This window comes from Mastigoproctus giganteus, chromosome 2 (genome assembly GCF_048544385.1).
Source record: "Mastigoproctus giganteus isolate SK-2022 chromosome 2, ASM4854438v1, whole genome shotgun sequence".
NCBI lineage: Eukaryota > Metazoa > Arthropoda > Arachnida > Uropygi > Thelyphonidae > Mastigoproctus > Mastigoproctus giganteus.
The window spans coordinates 186,897,184-186,919,707 of NC_143576.1; the positions used below are offsets into that span (position 1 = coordinate 186,897,184).

Genomic DNA, 22,524 nt, shown 5'->3' on the forward strand with positions numbered 1-22,524 from the left:
CAAGTGCAAGGAAGCAAAATTTTTCTGTATCTGTCAAAGAAGGTGGGGAGATGCAATCACTCATACTTAATCTCTCGCCAAAAAAAATCGCCATCCAATCTGGTCTTGAACTGTACCAAACATGCTCTCTTAGCCACCTTTGAGAATAACTTATTCCCATCTACACTTTAATCAGCCTCCCCCATTGAAGTGTCAAATTGCAAAGCTCGGCCGTTCCTCCCTTTCTGAACTGTTCGTTATAAGGACAGTGATTAGTGTCCCTGTCAGTCTAGATATGATTATTTGAACCTTTATGTGCTTTAAGTGTGGCCTCCTGACCTGTATACAATATTAAAAGTGCAGTTTCATCATTGTCTTATTAAAAGTAATAATGACATTGTCTTCCTCACTTGCAAGCAGCCGATAAATAATTGAGAACATAACACGTACCTTCCTGGCCGCCTGTTTATATTTCATGGCAACCATCATATTTTATTGTATAGTAATCCCTAAATCTTTTTTGTCCTAAACTTAGCTCATTTAGCTCCTCGTTCCCCCCCCCCCCCCCTTTACTATATAAGTTTCTTTTCCCTTGAAGCAAGATCTTACATTTTGGAGAAATTAAAACTTAGCTACCATTTTTCTGACCATATTTGTAAATGTTCCAAATCCTTTTAAATCAACATATCTTAGTTCTGGAAGGTAAACTTGTCCCCAGGGGTCTCCACTTGCTATGCTAGTCCACTTGTAAGGATGCCCTCTTATAACCACACTTTTCCTTATATTTTAAGCCAGTCCCTATTCCACCTAAACATCTCATCATAGCTGGTTAGTAATATCAGTTTTTGGAACCTCTATCCTTATTACTGCAAATGAATTGTTTCCCTAACAGTTGAATATCTAACTTAAATTACTTTCCTTGGAACCAGAGTAATCAGTGTCTGGATGTGTTCCTGGGGCATGTTCCAGAAGGGTATCACTTGGTACTGTGCTGGAAGCTTTAATAAGTTTACCACTTATGGTGAACCACTAGGTTTCTCTCCACTGTATCTGCTTGTGTTTTCAGAGATTAAACCTTGTCCAAGAATATGTCAAGTTTTGACTTAAGATCAATGCATTTTTTACATCAAGTACACAGAAATGCATTACCATTAGTAGAAATAACATAGTGCCACTGTCAGTACAAGCAGCTGACTCACAAGTGAATCACCAGTGAGAAATTCTCCTTGAGTAATGCCAGTCTGAGTCACTATGCTTGCAATTTTAATGGAAACCATGTTTATCACCAGATTGCAAAAATATACTATATATTAAATAAAACACTAATTTTGATACAGTAAAGTACTCTTAAAAATACCGTACACCAAAATTCTAAATATAGAATTCATGCTAATTAAAATTTTAATGCAGTGAAATTTACTAGGGAAAAAAAAAAAAAAAAAAAAGGTAATGTACATAAGTTTCTCACTTCCCCTTTTTCCCTCTTTGTTTTATATTTAGCACTCACAGTTGTATTTAATCACATATACTAAAAAAAAAAAAAACCCCAATATTTCACAAAACTTATTTAACCAACATGCTACGCTATGCTATTTATTACTCTTATTGAGATCTCCTGCCATACTACAATCATCATTAGCCGTTATCAGTCTACTACAGGATGAAGGCCTCTCCAGCAACTTTCCAGTTCCTTCTGTTTTGTGCAATCGCCATCCATTTACTGCCCACAAACTCATGAATTTCATCTGTCCTTCTCCATCGTTTTCTTCCATGTAATCTTCTAGCTCCTCTTGGGTACCGTTCTGTTATTCTCTTAGTCGAGATCTATCATCATATCTGCAAGCTATGTATCCTGCCCAAGACCATTTTATTTCTTTAGTTTTGATAAGAATGTCCTTTACTTGAGTTTGCTGCCTAATCCATGTGTTTTCTCTTCTTATCTAACAGTCTGATTCCCAATATAATTTGTTCCATTCTTTGCTGTGTCATTCTCAGCTTCTCTTCCATTCTTTTGGTGAGTGCCCAAGTTTCACTTCCATAAGTCATGGTGGGGAGTATACATTGGTTCATTATTTTACGTTTCAGACAAATTGGGATATTGCTCCTCAGTATGTGACTATATTTCCTGAATGCTATCCATCCAAAATTTATTCTTCTCTTGACTTCCAGCCATTTATCATTATCACAGCCAATGACTTGTGCCAGATAAGTATATGACTCCACCTTTTCAATTACTGCTCCTTCAATCTTTATATCCCTTTCTATGACATACTTGTTCGTCATTACTTTTGTTTTAGCCATATTCATCTTTAGTCCAAAATCCTTACTAACTGTGCATAACTGATTAAGATTTTCCTCTAATTCTTTGGGATCATGGCTTATGATCACAATGTCATCTGCAATTCGTAAATGGTTTAGGTACTCTCCATTCACATTGACTCCTTTCTGTGACCAGTCTAATCTTCTGAAAGCTTCCTCGAGGGCAGCAGTAAACAACTTTGGAGATATTGTGTCTCCTTGTCGAACTCCTTTCTCAATTTTAAATTTGCTGCTGTCTTTGTCTAGTCTAATAAAGGAGGTAGCATTCTCATATATTTTCTTCAAAATCATAATATATGGGGTATCTATGCCTTGTCTTTCCAGTGCCCGAAACATTGCCTTATGCTGTATGGAATGAAATGGCTTTTCATAATCCACAAATGCCAGGCATAATGATGTTTTACATTAATTTTCTTTCTCCATTAGATATTACATGAAGGTGATCCATAGATCACCTTCATGTAATATCTAATGGAGAATGAAAATTCTCCATTAGATATTACGTGGTAGAGAATGAAAGGGACTTGGGGGTGGTTGTGCAGGCAGATATGAAGTTCTCTGAGCAGTGCAGACGGGCTGCAAGAGTAGCTCATGGAGTATTGTCAATGATATACAGGAATTTTTCCAGCAGGGATAAGGAGGTGATTATTCCATTGTATAAGGCGATGGTCAGGCCACACCTAGAGTACTGTATACAGGTCTGGAGGCCTCATTTCAAGAAGGATGTAGAGCTGCTGGAACGAGTACAGAGAAGGGCAACAAGATTAGTGAATGGAACAAAGGGGTGCTCTTACGAAGAAAGGCTTAAGTTTTGCAAATTACAGTGTCTGGAGACTAGGCACCAGCGAGGTGATCTGATAGAGGTGTATAAAGCCTTGAATGGTTTAAGCATGCTCAATGCTGATGGGATTCTTCCTCTAGCTCAGAATAATCACCTGAGAGGGCATAAATTCAAATTGAGGAAAGACAGATGTAGGATAGACGTGCGGAAATTTGCCTTTAGCCAGCGGGTGGTTGGTTGGTGGAACAGACTTCCATCCCTTGTGGTGGAGGTTGATAGCCTAAATAAGTTTAAGGCTCAGCTGGACAGGTATTTTGAACGAACAGAGGGGTGAAGTGGAAGTGGTTTTTTTTTTTTTTTGGCTGATGCTGCATAAGCTTGCTTTCTTGCATCAAATGCCTCTACTAATGCTAATAGTTGAGAATCCTGTCCTAAAGCCAGCTTGCTCTTTCGGTTGATTCTCATCAAGTATTCTTTCTAATCTGATAGTAATGACCCTTGTGAACAACTTGTAGATGTGGGATAACAAGCTAATTGGTCTATAATTTCCAATTTCTGATTTATCTCCTTTCTTATGCAGCAAAACTGTGGTTGCATTATTCCACTCCCTAGGCATCACACCTTTTTTAATGCATTTTGTGAAGAGTCTTGCCAATTTTTGGGCCATGTCTCTTCCTCCCAATTTTAACAACTCTACAGTAACTTCATCTTCCCCTGGGGCTTTCTGATTCTTCATTTTCTTCAATGCTTGTTCTACCCATCAGGAAGGATATTGGGTATGTTGTATGTGTTACTAATTTGCTATTCAGTTATGTAATTTCATAACTAATACTTTAATTCTGAAGAACTTTCAAATAATATATGATGTAACTGCAAAATCATGGGCCAAAATAAGTCAAGAATGACTTTAATAAGGTAAATACAGTGAGACCTCATAAATTCAGCATTCAAAAATCCAACACTCTTTTTAAAAATTTTATTTAACCCACCATTGAGCACAGTGGAGATCGAGCCAAATCCCCAAGGTTTTCAGTGCCTTTGAGGTGTATCATAACGAGAACTGAGCACCTTCAAGTAAAACTATGATAATGTTTCTTGGGAATAATACCATCTCTTTATATGCTGTTACTATGCAGCAAAACACAATCAAAAATAATCACTGTTTTGGTCTAGTCCTAGTAGTTTTGAAAGAAGCCATTATTTTGTAACTCCTGCAATTTTTCAGGTGCCAATTGATAAGCCATGTGTGACAAATGGTCTGGCTATTTGATTACTGTCCTTTGGCATAAGTAGCCATCTGCATGGTTTACCACTTCATGTGACAGTATCTGACCATTTTTAATTACTTGAAGCATCTCTTTTTATGAACTCACAGAGAGTGAGGGAGTATATGTAAACAACTTATAAAAACTGCTTTTATTTATTTGTTTATGTAATAGCTTCTCCTTTTGCAAGGCACTCTGTTGATAGCTTTCCAGGTTAGTTTTATTGGAAAATGAAATTTGGATGATTTTATAAAAGAAAAATTCTTAAAAAATAACTATTGCAACTATTGACTTGAAGTTTTAGACATCTTAGACAAAACATCTAAAACTAAAAGTTTTAAAAATTAAAAGTAACCTTTTAATTTTTATGTTTATTATTATTTTTTTAAATGAAGAGTTAATCTTAATGTGCATGAAGTAGTATGTTCCCTAGTACAAATTGAATTCTGTAATATATGCTCCTTATATTTTTATTTAAATTTAAGAATGTATAGTTAGATATTAGTATTAGTAGTGGCAAATGATGCAAGAAAGCAAGTTTATACAGCATCAGCAAAAAAAAAAAAAAAATCCCATTTCACCTATCCATTCCCTCCAAAATTTGTTTAGTTCTTCCTTGAATTTAGCATTAGTAGAAGCATATGATGCAAGAAAGTAAGTTTATACAGCATCAGCCAAAAAAAAAAACAATCCTTCCCATTTCACCCATCCATTTGCTCCAAATATTTATCTAGTTCTGCCTTGAATTTATTTAAGCTGTCAACTTCTGCAATGACAGATGGAAGTCTGTTCCAGCAATCAATCACCCACTGGCTAATGGCAAATTTCCCCACATCTATTCTACAACTTTCTTTGCTCAATTTGAATTTATGTCCCCTCAGGCGATTAATCTGGGCTAGAGGAAGAATCCCATCAGCATTGAGCTTGCTCAAACCATTCAAGGCCTTATATACTTCAATCAGATCATCTCGCAGGTACCTAGTCTTCAGAAACTGTAATTTCCAGAACTTAAGCCTTTCTTCATGAGAGCAACCCTTTGTTCCATTCACTAATCTTGTTACCCTTCTCTATACTCATTCCAACAGTTCTACATCCTTCCTAAAATGAGGTTTCCAGACCTGTATACAGTACTCAAGGTGTGGCCTGACCATTGCCTTATACAAAGGGATAATCGCCTCCTTATCCCTGCTAGAAAAATTCCTGTATATCACTGAAAAGACACCATGACTTTATATTGCCACTTTGAAAGTGAATTTTGTACTGATATCACAGATTATACCACTGTTTTACATTTATTTTAAATTAAAAACCCTCACTATGGCTCCTATAGTTAATAAACCTCATACAGAGAAGAAAAGAAGAACAACGTTAAAGCTTAGTGACAAACTTGATATAATCCAAACTATTACATTAGGGTCACCCGGAAAGTTAATTCATATACCTATATATATTGTGTCTGTAAATTGCTTGTGTTCTCTGGTTGATTTGCCTGCTTTGCTGGAACAAAAACCCAGTTTCTGGGAAAAAGACTAACTGACTAACTCAGCCACGGAGTGAAAAAGGCCCATAAAAGTTCCTTGCATCATCGATGGGATTTGAACTTGGGCCATTTTTACCCGTTGTGGGGAGGTTGGTGATGATGCCACTGTGCTACCACACAGAGTAAACTTGATATAATAAAGAAAATAGAACTGGACGTAAGCAGTAGTGTATTAATGGTAAAGTATGACATTGGATCATCAACATGTTTATGTTTTTTATTTGCAGTTAATAAAATTGCATTCTTAATCTCTCTATTTGTTATTTAGCCTCATTATGTCTGCATTAAATATATTAAAAATAAAACTTTCTAGATAACGGAAAAATCTAAATAACACACCTTGAATCCCCGAAGGCACTGTTATTCTGAAAGTCTACTGTAGTTGATTTTTGTAGTTGAGTAAGATGGGATTGGAAGCAAATTTGCATCAGATTTTGTCATAAACTTGGAAAACAGCTTCAGAGACTTACTAAATTAAACTTGTATTTGGTGATGATGTATCTATGGGTAGAACACGAACTTTTCAAAGGCATTCATGTTTCCAAGATGGCCGAATTACATTTGAGGATTTTTAGTGTTCCGGTCATCTGTCATCAAGTCAGACTGATTAAAATTTTGAAAAATTGCATTTAGTTGTCTATGAGGACAGACGGTGTACAATTAACAATATTTGTGGCATTTTATTGTATTGTACAGTACATGCTGATACATTTTAACATTTAAACATGAGGTAGATTGCCAAAAAATTTGTGCTCTATTAATATGCTGAGTGACAAACAGAAATAGAACTGGATTTCTATGTGTAGAGACCTGCAAGTGCTGGCTGGAAAGGACAAACTTTCCTTTCCAAGGTTGGGGAGAGGGGGGGAATTGAAAGTTGGGTTTATGGTTATGACCCAGAAACAAAGCAACAGTCCTCCCAGTGGAGAAGTTCATCATATCCAGAAAAGACAAGACAGGTCAGATCAAATGTCAAGAGCATGCTCATTGTTTAATTTGACAGTCGGGAGTTCCTTCTGCCAGGCCAAATTGCATGTAAATCACCAATTCTACATTTGGGGATCTAAGGTATTTGAAGGAGGATGTTAGGAGAAAATTCCCAAACAAATGGCACTATTCGTGATTTACTTTTGCATCATGACAGTGCTCCAGTCCATATGGATTTATTAGTTCACCAGTTTTTTTGGCTAAGAATGAAATGATGACCTATACCCTCCCTGTTTTCACAGCCTGGCCTTCTGTGATTTCTTCCTGTTCCCCAAAATGAAAATCCAATTAAAAAGATTAAGATATCACAGAGATTCAAGCTGAATCACAAAAAGTGTTGGACAGCATGTGGACAGTGCCAACATGTAACTAACATAAGTGTAAATTATTTTTTTGCTTTAGTCTGAAAACTTTGGGCTTGCACCTTGCATAACTCAGTGAGTTTGGGAATCTCACTATATCCCAATTTGGGGATGCAAATTGGGATAATTATGTTTATTACAATCACATTTGTATTGAAGCTTTGAAGTATAATATTTAGTACAAACATAAGGTGAAATGAAGCAATCTCATAAGAAATTAGAGGTGACAACAATACTTCTGGATTCATTGTCAACTTATTGGACAAATCCATTTCTCAGCAACTAGTTTCTGCATTGGATTAGGGTTTCGTTGTAAACCTTGTCTAGCAGATTTGTAGTCAAGTGAAACTTTTATCTTGCAAGGGATGGCATAGCTTAAATACATAGTAAACTAAAGTCATTTTTATAATATTTGCATTATACAACTTAATTGAATAATAAACTTTTAGTACAGAAAGCTTCAACTATAAAAAATTCAAATTGTGATATTGTTTAGTTCCAATGCATCATTACTGCGGTTGATTTTAAGATACAGAAGTTTGTACAGTAAACATCATTTTTATAACATCTCATATGAAATCCTTCAGGTTACTTTCCTCTTGCACGTCAAATAAGTAACATTTCCCATTAGAGAAATCTGCTGTTACTTATTGAGACCGCCATCAGATGGTACCATTTTGAAGCTTTTTGGCCTCTCATCTTTGGGGGTGGATAGTACCCTGAAGTATAAAGTGCTTCTTTACACAATATGAGGGATGCCAAAAGGTGTACTTCTTAGTACACCTAAGAAGTACACCTTAGGGTAGAAGTGATAAAATCTTAGGGTAGAAGACTTCAAACTATGACATTGCTTAGTTCAAATGCAACATTGCTATACAGTTTGTCATAGCATAGCTATGGTATTCTCATAGTTTGAATTTTTCATAGTTTGAAGCTTTCTGCCCTAAAATTTTATTAGTCTGAAAAGTACACCTTTTGGCATCTCTCATTGTGTAGATAAGTCACAATTGGCCTGTTAGCTATTTACTGAGATTAAATAACAGCAGACTTCTCTAATATTCTTTAATAGTGAAGTGTTACTTACTTGCACGGATAAGAATCACGTGCTTAACTTGAGTCCCCGAAATAACTAATTCTTCAGCAGTTTTTCTGCCTGTGACAGATGTGGCCACATTATGTAACCACAGGAGTAGATGATATAGGCATTAACTTAGTATATAGTTGTGTTTTCAACCCTTCGGTCTCTATGATCTATTACTAGACACTTCATGTTATTCCATATTTTACTAATCTCCACCATCATAAGGGGAGTAACTGCACTACCAGTCTTAAAAATATCTAACAAGTTATTTCTGAGAACATGCAAATAATTTAGATTTAGAGTGCAGCCTGACCGCTCCAATTCACAATCATTATTTACACTTTGGGCATCAGCCTTACCTTCAGTTGATCCCAAAGGAGTAAACTCCTTCCCCAAAATATCCACCAGTTCAACCATTGGTTCCTTTAAACTGGTGTCTAAAAATTCAGGTGCCACTGTAAGGTCACCTGGCATATCTACAGAATACAGAATTTAACCTTTATACATAGTATGGACCATAATCTGCCACGCTGGTCCAGTGTGGGTTGGCAGATCGACCGTATTTAGCAGTCATGGGCTTGAACCCTGGTCTACTCAAGGAGCATGTGCTACTGCACTCCTGCTCTTGGCCACTCGGCTACAGAGGCCATAAAGGTATACTAAACTATATAAAAACTTTCACCCAACGTCCGGATGAAAAACCTAACCAGTCAGTTATCACTATGTATAGTAATTCAACCTTCACCCAATTGTCCGAATGAAAAACTCGCAATGATTCAGTTCCAGGCACAGAATCACAGTTCCGATTCACCACACCTAGAGCTGGAAGAAAAATGCCAATTTAACTATAGACCAGAAGTCCCTGACTCTCAGGAACAGTTCTAGTCAGTTCCAACTTTTGTTCTAGTCAGTTCCAAAGTTTGTATCAGTTCCAACACTAAGGATTATGTGGCTATACACCCTACAGCCATAATAATAAAGCAACACATTTTATTTAATCCTTAAAGTTTTATTTCTCAATGTGTAATCTACAGAAGGCAACTCTGTAAATCAAGTACAGTCAAACTTGGTTATAATGAGCATCACGGGACTGACAAAATTTTCTCGTTATAACCGTTACTCGCTATATCAGTGATAGCGGAGATGGGGAAACTGCTGGGACTATTAAACAATGAACACTTGATATCAGTGATGAGTTAAATCTACCTCCTATTTTTTTAAATTTTCGATAACTTGATAAAAAGATAGATTCAAAACACAAAAGAAATATTAGAGAGAAAAAAATAATATAAGTATATACCTACAATTTATTTGTCTGTCATTTTCAAACCAATACACTTACCGTAATCCCCCACGTACAAGATGCATCCTTTTTCGAAAAATTTGGGGTCTAAAAACTGGGTACGTCTTATACAGTGGTTGTAGATTTTTTTACTTGCATTTCCCGCTTGTTGTCTTTGCGCTCATTGTTTCACACTTGTTACCGCTATATTAGGTTACGTTTTGCCACGTTCTGCCCAGAAATGGCTCAGAAAAGATTTTCGTAGTGCTGAATTCAAGTTAAAAGTGATCCAGTTTGCAAAAGTGAATGGAAATCGTGCTGCTGAACGTAAGTTTGGTCCTCCTCCAACTGAGAAAACAATCCGAGACTGGCTATGGGAAGAAGAAACCCTACTGAAAACACCACGGCAGAAGAAGGCCATTATAGGCAAGTCAGCAAAATGGCCTGATTTAGAGAGGGAATTGAAGATATGGATCGAGGAGCAAAGGGCAATTGGAATTCCTGTGTCCACAAAGATGGTTCAGCATGAGGCAAGAAGAATTGCTGATGAAGAAGAAATTACTGATTTCAAAGGAGGACACAATTGGTTCTTCAGGTTCATGAAACGGAATGGACTAAGCATGCGTACACGCACCAGACTTGCCCAAAAGATGCCTGAAAGCTATGAGCAGAAGGTCCTTGAATTTCATCATTTTGTCATTCAATGTCGGAAGACACATCAGTTTGAATTGGGACAGATTGCAAATACGGACGAAGTCCCCCTCCAATTTGATGTCCCAAGTAACAGAACTGTTGATAAGAAAGGGATGAAAACTGTAACTGTGAAGACAAGTGGACATGAAAAGAGCCATTATACAGTTCTAGCTTGTTGTGCCGACGGAACCAAGCTGCCTCCTATGCTGATTTTCAAACACAAAACAATGCCAAAAGAAGACGTTCCTCGAGAAGTGATTGTCCACATTAATGACAAGGGTTGGATGGATCAGGATGGGATGAAGATCTGGTTTGAGAAAGTTTGGAGCAGGAGACCAGGTGGACTCTTATGCAAACCTGCCCTATTAGTACTTGATCAGTTCAGGGCACACCACAAAAAACACAAAGAAGATTGCTGCAGAGCAAAAAACAAAACTTGCCGTCATACCTGGAGGCTTGATATCCCAGCTCCAACCACTTGATGTCAGGCCGACCGGGCTAGCCGAGTGGGTAAAGTACCTGCCCGGCAACCCAAAGGTCGCGGGTTCGATTCCCGCCTCGGGCTTGGATCAAAGTACTGCAAAAACCTTGGGAGGTGCAATATGGCCACAGAAGCCGATGCGCCAACAACTTCCAAATCAAAAAAAAAAAAAAAAAAAAAAAACTTGATGTCAGCATTAACAAACCCTTCAAAGCTGCCATGAGAGACGAATGGAACCAATGGATGAAGTCTTCTGGGGACAATTTGACACCAACAGGAAGAGTGAAGAAAACAACTATAGGAGACGTTTGTACCTGGGTGAAAAGATCCTGGGATAATATCAAGATTGAGATCGTTGGCCAGTCATTTAAGAAGTGTGGCATTTCAAATGCCATAGATGGAACTGAGGACGAGGCAATATATGAAGACAGTGATTCGTCATCAGACACAGATGAGGACAAGCTAATGGATGGGAGTTTTGACAGTGATGAGGAGTTGTATGAATTTTATGATGAATAAAACTTGAGTTCAATAACTTTATGTAATACATTTTTTTTTTTCAAATTTCGGGCCCCAAAATTAAGGTGCGCCTTATACATGGAGAAATACGGTAATACTAAACACAGTTTATTTCTCTATAATTAAAAATAATACTATTTGAAAATAAACATGATTTCAATTAGTCTTTATTTATGAATCTTAAAATTGATGTTTGTTTTAAAGATTTCAATTTGATATTTCTTAAGTTTCCCCTTAAAACACTCAACACGTTAAAAGTCTCATTACCTGCCTCAGTTCCTTCAAAAAAATTGACCAGTGTGTCCATTGCACATTGAGCTTGTGAGATCATCATCATCATCATCATCAGCCATTTTCAATCCACTGCAGGATGAAGGCCTCTCCAGCAACTTTCCAGTTCCTTCTATTTTGAGCACTGGCCATCCATTTACTACTCAAAAACTCATGAATTTCATCTATCCATCTCCGCCTTTGTCTTCCAGGTTTTCTTCTAGCTCCACTTGGGTACCATTCTGTTATTTTCTTAGTCCATCTGTCATCATGTCTTCGAGCTATGTGTCCTGCCCAAGACCATTTCAGTTCTTTAGTTTTGATAAGAATGTCCTTTACTTGAGTTTGCTGCCTAATCCATGTGTTTCTCTTCTTATCTAACAGTCTGATTCCCAATATAATTCGTTCCATTCTTCGCTGTGTAGTTCTTAGCTTCTCTTCCATTCTTTTGGTGAGTGCCCAAGTTTCACTTCCGTAAGTCATGGTGGGGAGTATACATTGATTCATTATTTTACGTTTCAGACAAACTGGGATATTGCTCTTCAGTATGTGACTATATTTCCTGAATGCTATCCATCCAAAATTTATTCTTCTCTTGACTTCCAGCCATTTATCATTATTACAGCTAATAACTTGTCCCAGATAAGTATATGACTCCACCTTTTCAATTACTGCTCCTTCAATCATTATTTCCCTTTCCGTGGCATACTTGTTCATCATTACTTTTGTTTTAGCCATATTCATCTTTAGTCCAAAATCCTTACTAACTGTGCATAACTGATTAAGATTTTCCTCTAATTCTTTGGGATCGTGGCTTATGACCACAATGTCATCTGCAAATCGTAAATGGTTTAGGTACTCTCCGTTCACATTGACTCCTTTCTGCGACCAGTCTAATCTTCTGAAAGCTTCCTCAAGGGCAGCAGTAAACAGCTTCGGAGATATTGTGTCTCCTTGTCGAACTCCTTTCTCGATTTTAAATTTGCTACTGTCTTTGTCTAGTCTAATAAAGGATGTAGCACTCTCATATATTTTCTTCAAAATCATAATATATGGAGTATCTATGCCTTGTCTTTCCAGTGCCCGAAACATTGCCTTATGCTGTATGGAGTCAAATGCCTTTTCATAATCCACAAATGCCAGGCATAATGGTGTTTTATATTCATTTGCTTTCTCCATTAGCTGTGATATTACGTGAAGGTGATCCATAGTTGAGAATCCTGTCCTAAAGCCAGCTTGCTCTTTTGGTTGATTCTCATCAAGTATTCTTTCTAATCTGTTAGTAATGACCCTTGTGAACAACTTGTAGATGCGGGATAACAAGCTAATTGGTCTATAATTTCCAATTTCTGATTTATCTCCTTTCTTATGCAGCAAAACTATGATTGCATTATTCAACTGCTTAGGCATCACACCTTTTCTAATGCACTTTGTGAAGAGCCTTGCCAGTTTTTGTGTTATGTCTCTTCCTCCCAATTTTAACAACTCTACAGTAACTTCATCTTCCCCCGGGGCTTTCCAATTCTTCATTTTATTCAATGCATGTTCTACCTCATCATGAAGAATATCGGGTATGTCGTATGTGTTGCTACTTTGCAATCCATCTTCCTCACTGCTGGTATCATTCCCTCGCTCCTTGTATAATTCTCTATAGTAGTCTTCTGCTATTTGAATTATGCCTTCTCTGCTGTTTATAAGTACACCATCGCTATTCTTCAGTTTCAGTATCATTTGTCTTTCTGTATTACTGCTCATGGCTGCTGATTTAAATCCTTTGTTTTCCCTTAATGCTTGTTCTACTTTTCTTGTGTTAAATCTTCTTATGTCCTCTCTGAGTCTCTTTCTAATGGCTTTGCATAACTCAGTATACTCAATTTTCTCCCTGTCAGTGTTTTTCTTGCTCTTCATTTGTCGTCTTTGGTTCATCATGACAAGTGTTTCTTGACTAATTTTTTCTTCTTTGGATTTCTGTTTCCCTATAGGTTTCTTGGGCTTTATCACTTTCAGAAAGTTGTAATATTCCTCGTCGATATCTTGGTCCTGAGCAGTCTGCAGAAGCTCAAACTTGTTCTTAAGTTCCAGTACATACTGCTTTTTCTCCTCCTCTGTTATTTCAAAGACCTTTGTATTATTTACTCGAGTCAGTTTTTTCCTTTCCTTTCCTACATCTATATCAAGTGTACATCTTACCATTCTGTGATCACTTCCAACATTTACCTTATTCAGGACGGTAACATCATTCACAATATATCTTCTGTTAGTGAGGATGAAGTCGATTTCATTAGTTGTTAGTCCATTTGGACTCTTCCATGTCCACTTTCTGTTCACCCTTTTCTTGAAAAAAGTGTTCATTACTGACATTCCTTGAGATTCTGCAAATTCCACAAGTCTTTCACCTCTTTTATTTCTTTCACCAATTCCAAAATTTCCTATAGTTCCTCTTTCCGCGCTGTTTTGCCTTTTTCCAACCTTAGCATTGAAGTCGCCCATAATAATAGTGTAGTGGGTTTTCTGCTCATCTAGAAGGCTCTCAATTTCAGTGTACATTTCTTCAACCTCTTCATCATCATGGCTCGATGTTGGTGCATAAATCATTATAATCTTTAGCTTGTACCTCTTAGAAATCTTGAGTATTAGTCTTGACACCCTTGGTGATGTACTTTTGAATTCTAAAATGTTGTTTTTAAAATCTTTATGGACCAGAAACCCAACTCCACCTTCACTCCTTTCACTGTTTCCATTGGTGTACAGCAGATTTCCACTTGATAAACTTATAAGTGATTCATTTCTTCTTCTTGTTTCAGCCAAACCGATGATATTCCAATTCACATTTTCTAATTCCTTTTCCAGCTCTAATATCCTGTCTTCACCGATGAGTGATCGTACGTTATAACAGGCCAAGTTCAATTTCCGTGCATGGCAGCCTGGTCGTACCCAGAGATTCTTAGCACCCTCTGCTTCCACTCTGATCCTCTCGCTGCCGTAAGAGGGAGAGTGAAAGCTGCTGGGGACTGAGGGCCATTTGTATTGTTGTGCTCTCATTGCTGGAGGGTTTGGTCTTTTCCTCTTCACGCTGACCAGGCGTCTTGAAGATAGTGAGATAGTTGGCACTGATTTTGACTCACTTTCAGTTGTTATCATATCATCATCACAATCATCGCCATTATCGTCTTTGTTGAGCACAGCATCTACAATGTCACTCTCTGTAGGAAGACCATTAGTTAATAAGTTGTCATCGACTCGTACAAATTCATTGATGTTATCTGTATTAAAACCTAAAATATTGTTATGTAGCAGCCATTCGGATAATGGTAAATTGTTTTCTTCGTTTCCATCTTCTTCATCTACAATTGAAATTTCATTTGAATTTAAATTCGATATGGTTGTCGAAGTTACGTTGTTCCAATTCATCATTCGATAAATTTATAGCATCCAGTATCGATATAGACTCGGTAAGTTTCTGTTCTCTTTGACTAATCAGATGTAGAGCTAAAAATCTTTTATAAAATCCTTTCAAACTCTTGATTACACCTATGCCCATTGGTTGTAAAATTGATGTCTCATTGGAAGGCAGAAACACTAGCTTACTGTTGGGCAAATTTTGATTCTGGGTATGTACAGGACAGTTATCAACTAACAATAAAATATTTTTCTTCCTTTTTTTGAAAGCTCCTTATTCCAGTCATTTATGTATTGCCGAAAAATATCCGAAGACATCCAAGCTTTCTTGTTTGCAGTGTAATCCACAGGAAGTTTGCTTATGTTTTTGAAACACCTAGGTTTTAACGATTTTACATGATAACAAATAGTTTTTTTAATTAGTTCATGTCATATTTGACATGAACTAATTAAAGAGCACTGTCATGCGAGCCTTTGCTTTTTTTCCACCAACACGTTTTACCCCTTTGAATTTAAATGTATTTTCAGGTGTTAAATTATAAAAAAGTCCTGTTTCGTCAGTGTTATAGTAGTAATAGAGGCATGTGAAGCAAGCATATGAGCTTATGTAGCATTAGCCAAAAAAAAAAAAAAAAAAAAAACCAATTGCACACAACCATTCCATCTAAAAGCTTGTCCAGTTCCCCTTGAATTTATTTAAGCTATCAACTTCCACAACGACAGACGGAAGTGTATTCCAGCAGTTAAGCATCCGCTGGCTAAAGGCAAATTTCCTCATATCTATTCTACAACTGTCTTTCGTCATTTTGAATTTATGCCCCTCAGGTTCGTAATCTGAGCAAGCAGAAGAACCCATCAGAATTCAGCATGCTCAACCCATTCAAAGCCTTATACACTTCAGTCAGATCACCTCACAGGTGCCTAGTCTCCAGCCGCTGCAATTTTCAGAACTTAAGCCTTTCTTGGTAAGAGAACCCCTTCGTTCCCCTCACCAATCTTGTTGCCCTTCTCTGTACACGCCCAAGCAACTCTAAATCCTTCTTAAAATGAGGCCTCAAGACCTGTACGCAGTACTCAAGGCATGGCTTGACTCATTGCCTTATACAAAGGGATAATCACCTTTTCCCTGCTATCAAAATTCCTGTATATTATTGACAATACCCCATGACCTGCTCTGGCAGCCTGTCTGCACTGCTCAGAAAACTTCATATCTGACTTCATAATTACTCCCTGGTCTTTTTCATTTTCTACCACACAGTTGGTATGTTCCTTTGGGGTTACTTCTACCCATATGCAGTACTTTGCATTTGTCAATGTTAAACTTCAGTTGCCACTTTTAAACCCATCTGCCCAAGTTTTCTAGATCCTGTTGCAGTAGCACACCTGCTGTAGGTGTCTTCGTCATTGAAATCTTTCCTGATTTCTGCCCAAACTTGGTCAATCCATTCATTTGCCATTATTGGATCTGCAGATCGAGATTTTCCACTAATTTTTGTATAAACGATGTTATGTCAGTTTTTAAATCAATCCAGCTAACCATTGTTACACACAAAATCGTTGCATCTAAATTGTTTAGCAAACTTTTCCACTTGAGCCTTCAAGTTTGGACCGTCTATTGCAAATCCAGCCCTTCTTTGTGTGGTGAACCATTGAAGCAGTGCTTCATCGATGTTTGTAACCTCGCTCTTTCTAAATTTTTATGTTTTTTTCGGTTATGTTCTTTTCCAGTGCCGATATGTAAACAACTTTATTCTTCCACAATATCGATACATTTGAAGAGGACAAAGAAAACTTTTTACATACTTCAACATATTTTGCACCATGTTGTAACTCATGAATAATTTTGACTTTTTCGTGAATCAAGAGACACTTTCTTTTTCAAGAGACACTTTCAATGACAAGCAGATGTGTGCCATAATTTAGGACTTGCAAGTATAAAAAAATAAAGAATTAATTTTAGCAGCAGGAAAGATAGCTGTTCCACTGCAAGCAACTAGGCTAGGCCGACTATTAGGATTGAAATGGGAAGACTTTAACTAATTTTATTGAAGATAATATCCAATGCAGAATTCAGTTAAGTTAAATATTATATAAAAAAAAAAAAAAGATAGAGAGAGAAAGAGATTGGCCAATATGATCTGAAGAAAACTCACCTAAAAATAAAAATGTGGAACCATTTAAAACTGGTAAGGGCTGGTTGAATAGATTTAAAATCCAGGGAGAAGCCGCAAGTGCAGATCAAGGAGCTGAAACTTTCAAAAAAAACTTGTTAAAATTATTGAAAAGGGGTATTATGTGTTATACTTCTCAACAAGTTTTTAACATAGATGAAGCAGGACTTTTGTGGAAACGAATGCCTAAAAGAAGTTTCATATTGAAAGAAGAAAAAAACATGCCAGGTTTCAAAGCGACAAAGGATCGGTTGACTTTATTGTTGGGTGGTAACGCTGCGGGAGATTTAAAATTAATACCCCTTTTAGTTTATTTGGAAGAGGGCCAAAGTTCAACCCAAAATCGACACATTTTTCGTGATAAATTCATCACTTAAATTAAATCAATTAAAATGAATTTAGATCAATTAAATTCATGATTTTAATTGGAATTTTAAGTTTAATTTTGATAAATAAGTAGTTACCACATAATCATATACATATGTAATGCAGAATATTTTATATGTACAAATATTTGAATATTCAATATTTTGACCGACATTTGTGCATCTTTTCACTACCGTTTATTATTGATTAGGAAATATCCTATGGCACCGACCGCAACTCACAAATACATATGTTACCTTATGGGAATGCGGGGCTCGCTTAGCGCGGATTCACTTAGCGCTCTGTTTTTCCGGAATGAATTATCAGCGTTAAGCTGGGAACACCTGTACTATGTTTTCTATATATATACCTTAGTAAACTAGTTGTCACCTATTATTTTATCACAACATATATATAGCACGTAGTGACGTTATAAACCAAGATGGCTACCACCATGTATGTCTGCCAGGGGCAAAAGTTAATGTCGTTGTAGAGCTGAAATCGTCTTTTAACGGCACAAAAGGTGATATCGTTGTAGACGATGGCACTAATGACATTAAGTGTAGGAGATCTGCGGCCTGTACTAAGCAAGTACAGGCCAATGCTGAAAAAAAGTAACGAGTTAGGGTTAAATTTGAAAGTGTCTGCAATCCTGCCCAGACACAATAGGATGATGAGAGCTTTGCCAATCAATTTGGCCCTGGAGAGATTGTGCAGGGCTCAATGGGTAGAATTTTTCTCACCATGGTCTGTGCTTGTTAACAGGAGAGATTGCTTCTACAGGGTTGAGATATACTTAAATAGAAGGGGTGCAAGAATATTTGCTGATGCTATTGAGACAGTGTTAGATCAGTCAGAAAACTGCTAGCTTGGGGGGATTCACAGACTAATAGATTTACAGCAGCTGCAGGCAGAGGTGGAAATGATTCTTGCACTGCTTCTATTGGAATGAGCGGCAGCCTGGAAAGCCAGTTGCTGGGGATTTCAGGAACTGCTGGGGGGGGGGGTCATTAAACAAGAAAATACATGGGCTGTGTTAGAGTAACTAAGAATAAGAACAGGTGCATGTGTACTTGCATGTACACCAATGCTAGGAGTATAGTAAATAAATTTGATGAATTTGAAAGACATCCAAGGCAGATATTGTTGGAATATCAGAGATGTTGTGCCACTCAGATATAAGGGATGCAGAATTGGAATTTGGGGAGTACAATGTGTACAGAAAGGATAGACAGGATAGGAAGGGAAAAGGGATTATGCTGTTAGTTAAGAAATATAAAATCTAAGGAAGTGCATCCAGTTGACATAGATGGACAGTGCAATGTTGAGTCAGTTTGGTGTGACATAAGCACTGGGAAAGCAAAAATGAGGGTAGGAGTTTATTATAGATCTAATCACTCTGATGAGTGCAATGAATAATTATACAGAGAAATACAGTAGAGTGGGCCAGTAAATCAGAGTGTCTTATAATGGGGGATTTTAACTTCCCAGATATAGACTGGAACTTGTGGATTGGTCACTTGTGCACTAGCAAGGCTTTTGTGGATTTATTAGATTATTGTTTTCTACAGCAGCATGTTAGAGAGGCAACAAGAGGGGGTAACACTCTTGATCTGATTATCAGCACTGATTATTCATGCATTAAGAATTTCAGATAAATGAACCACTAGATTACATTGATCACAGAGTACTGATGTGGGATTTAAAGATGTGTGCAATATGGTCTAAGTAGCCTTTTCGCCAGAAAACACCACAACAATTAAAGATGTAACTGCCATCAGGAGTAAAGGGAAGGGTTTTTGCTTTCGTAAAGGCGACTACGGTAGTTAGAAAGATGCCTGGGGTGGATGGTATCTATCCAGTTATATTAAAGGAGGCAGTAAAGGAAGTACGCAAACCCTTAGCCATAATTATGAGAGCATTTTTGGACTCAGGGGATAGATGTGAAAGAGACTGGAGATGTGCAAATGTATATCCAATTCACAAAGGGGCGATCAAAGTGTGACACGAGTAATTACAGACCTGTTAATTCGACTTCTGTGCCAGGGAAAATAATGGAGTCACTGGTTAAAGAAACATTGCAGGATCATCTAGACAAGACAGCAGTAATAATTCAGGCACAGCATGGTTTTGTCAAGGGGCAGTTTTGTCTCACAAATTTCATTGGATACTATGATGTGGTTACAAAAGAACTAGATGCAAAAAATTATTTTGATATCATATATATACTTGGATTTTGATACTGTTGCACATAGAAGGCTACTGTACAAATTGGAGCAGTATGGCATTAAAGGCAAGTTGGTACAATGGATAAAAGGATGGTTGAGTAGGAGAAGACAGAGTGGCGATCAATGGATACTACTCTATGTGGACTAATGTTATTAGTGGGTTCCCTCAGGGTTTGGTGTTGGGCCCATTGTTGTTTTTTATATTTATCAATGATATTGATAGAGTTATATCAAGCTTAATGTCAAAGTTTGCAGATGATACAAAGGTTGGCAGGGTTGTTAATAACTGTAATGATAGTATGCTATGGCAACAGGATCTAGAAAAGTTGGGCAGATGGGATGAGAAGTGGCAACTGAAGTTTTAACATTGACAAATGCAAAGTACTGCATATGGGTAGCAGTAACCCAAAAGAAATGTACCAACTATGTAGTGTTATACTCAGGGTAGTGGGAAATGAAAGAGACCCGGGGGTAATTGTTCAGTCAGACGGAATTGTCCGACAAAGCCGTCCTCTACAACCAAATTTATAATGCCATCAAATACAGTTCCACACAAGATGACCTATCTAACGAACTTCAATACCTTATAGAAAAATTCATATCCAGAAAATACCCTTTTCAGCTGATTCAACAAACTATTTCCACCGCCTAAAATAATATCAACAAACCATCCAAACATATTACATGCAGTAACATACGTATTGTTCTTCCTTACCACAGTAATCTTGCCGGACAATTCCGTCGATTATTTACCAGTACTGACATCACTCTCACATTTTCAGCATATAATAAACTAGGATCAATGTTTAATTCATATAAAGATACACATAAATATCAAATCAGTGACATGAACAATATTGTTTATTTAATCAAATGCCAACAAAACTGCAATGCATGCTACATTGGTAGCACCACCTCTAAATACGGCTCCACAACAACATCTAATACACGAGTGTATTATCATTACAATAGCTTTAGAACAGGACAATCAAACACAGAACTCACACTACATGTACAATCCCACAATCACACTCCTTTAGTTGATTCAGCCATCCCCATCATTAAATTGAAATCTAGTTTTAAAATTTTTCAGTATGAAGCCCTCATCATAGAATGGTTTCGCCATCATTCTAATTTTAACGTAATAAATGCCAAATTACCCTATAACCTCTCTCCGGTTCGGAATCTCATGCACCTGAGATTCCTGCATATATCAGAGAGCATCACAGGAACATAGTTCTTTAAATACGCGCGTTTCACTTCCTTCTCACTATCGCCAACTGAAGACATTAACTACGAAAGCCAATTCGTTACGGTAATGGCCTCCTTGATTTACAGATATAGATTCAATCATTTTTAACCTTAAATTCTAAGGCAACCAAGGACGAAGATGTGCACTTCTATTTCCTTGGGCATATTTTAACTCTGTTTTAAAATTAAATTTATCCATATTAATCCCAATTTTAAATTCAAATTAGTATCCATCCTCCTATCTCAAGCATCAATTGCAGATTATACAAAAGGTGAGTACCGTAAAAATTAAGCTACGCTATTAACTTGAGTCTTATACAAGGGGATAATCACCTCCTTATCCCTGCTAGAAAAATTCCTGTATATCATTGACAAGACACCATGAGCTACTCTTGCAGACTGTCTGCACTGCTCAGAAAACTTCATATCTGCCTGCACAATTACCCCCAGGTCCTTTTCATTCTCTACCACTGTCAGTGTAGTACCACATAGTTGATACGTCACTCTGGGGTTACTGCTTCCCACATATAGTACTTTACAATTGTCAATGTTAAACTTCATTTGCCACCTCTCAGCCCATCTGCCCAACTTTTCTAGATCCTGTTGCCACAGCATACTATCATTACTGTTATTAACAACACTTCCAACCTTCGTATCGTCTGAAAATTTGGATTAAACTTGATATACCATTGTCTCCATAGCCGAGTGGTCAGGAACGGGAGTGCAGTAGCACACGCTCTTTGAGTAGACTGGGATTCAAGCCCCTGACTGCTGAATACGGTCGATCTGCCAACCCACACTGGATCAGCATGGCAGATTATGGTCCATTTCCCTCAGCATGAATTGTTGAGGAGGCTTCCATCCTGCAGTGGGTTGATAATGGCTGCACTTTACCTTTTTTTTTTTTTTTTTACCATTGTCAATATCATTTATAAATACAGAAAACAACAATGGACCCAACACTGACCCTGAGGGACTCCTCTAATAACATTAGTCCACGATGAGCAGTGTCCATTGATTACCACTGTCTTCTTCCACTCAAACATCCCTTTATCCATAGCAGCAATTTGCCTCCAATGCCACACTGCTCCAATTTGTTCAGCAGTCTTCCATGTGCAACAGTATCAAAAGCCTTTCTAAGATCTAAATATATGGTATCAAAGTTATTCCCTGCATCCAGTTTCTTTGTGACCACATCATAGTATCCAATCAAATTGTTCAGGCAAGACTTTCCCTTAACAAAACCATGCTGTGTCTGAGCAATAACTGAAGTCTTGTCTAGAAGAACCTGCAGTGCTTCTTTAACCAGTGCCTCCATTAATTTTCCTGGAACAGAAGTTAAACTAACAGATCTATAATTACTTGTCACCCCTTTGATCCTTCTTTGTGAATTGGGGTCACATTTGCACATCTCCAGTCCATGGGTACCTCCCCTGAGTCCAAGGAATCTCTCAAATTATGGCTAAGGGTTTGCTTACTTCCTTTGCTGCCTTCTTTAATATAACTGGATAGATCCCATCCATCCTGGGTGCCCGTTTTATGTTTATCTT

At 37.4% G+C, this 22,524-nt stretch overlaps 1 protein-coding gene across 1 annotated transcript in view; it reads left to right on the top strand.

Moving 5' to 3' along the window:
* The window catches only part of LOC150089839 (dihydrolipoyllysine-residue succinyltransferase component of 2-oxoglutarate dehydrogenase complex, mitochondrial), a 286,282-nt gene that overhangs the window by 258,044 nt on the left and 5,714 nt on the right, over positions 1 to 22,524 (top strand). The gene's annotated exons all lie outside the window — the stretch shown is intronic.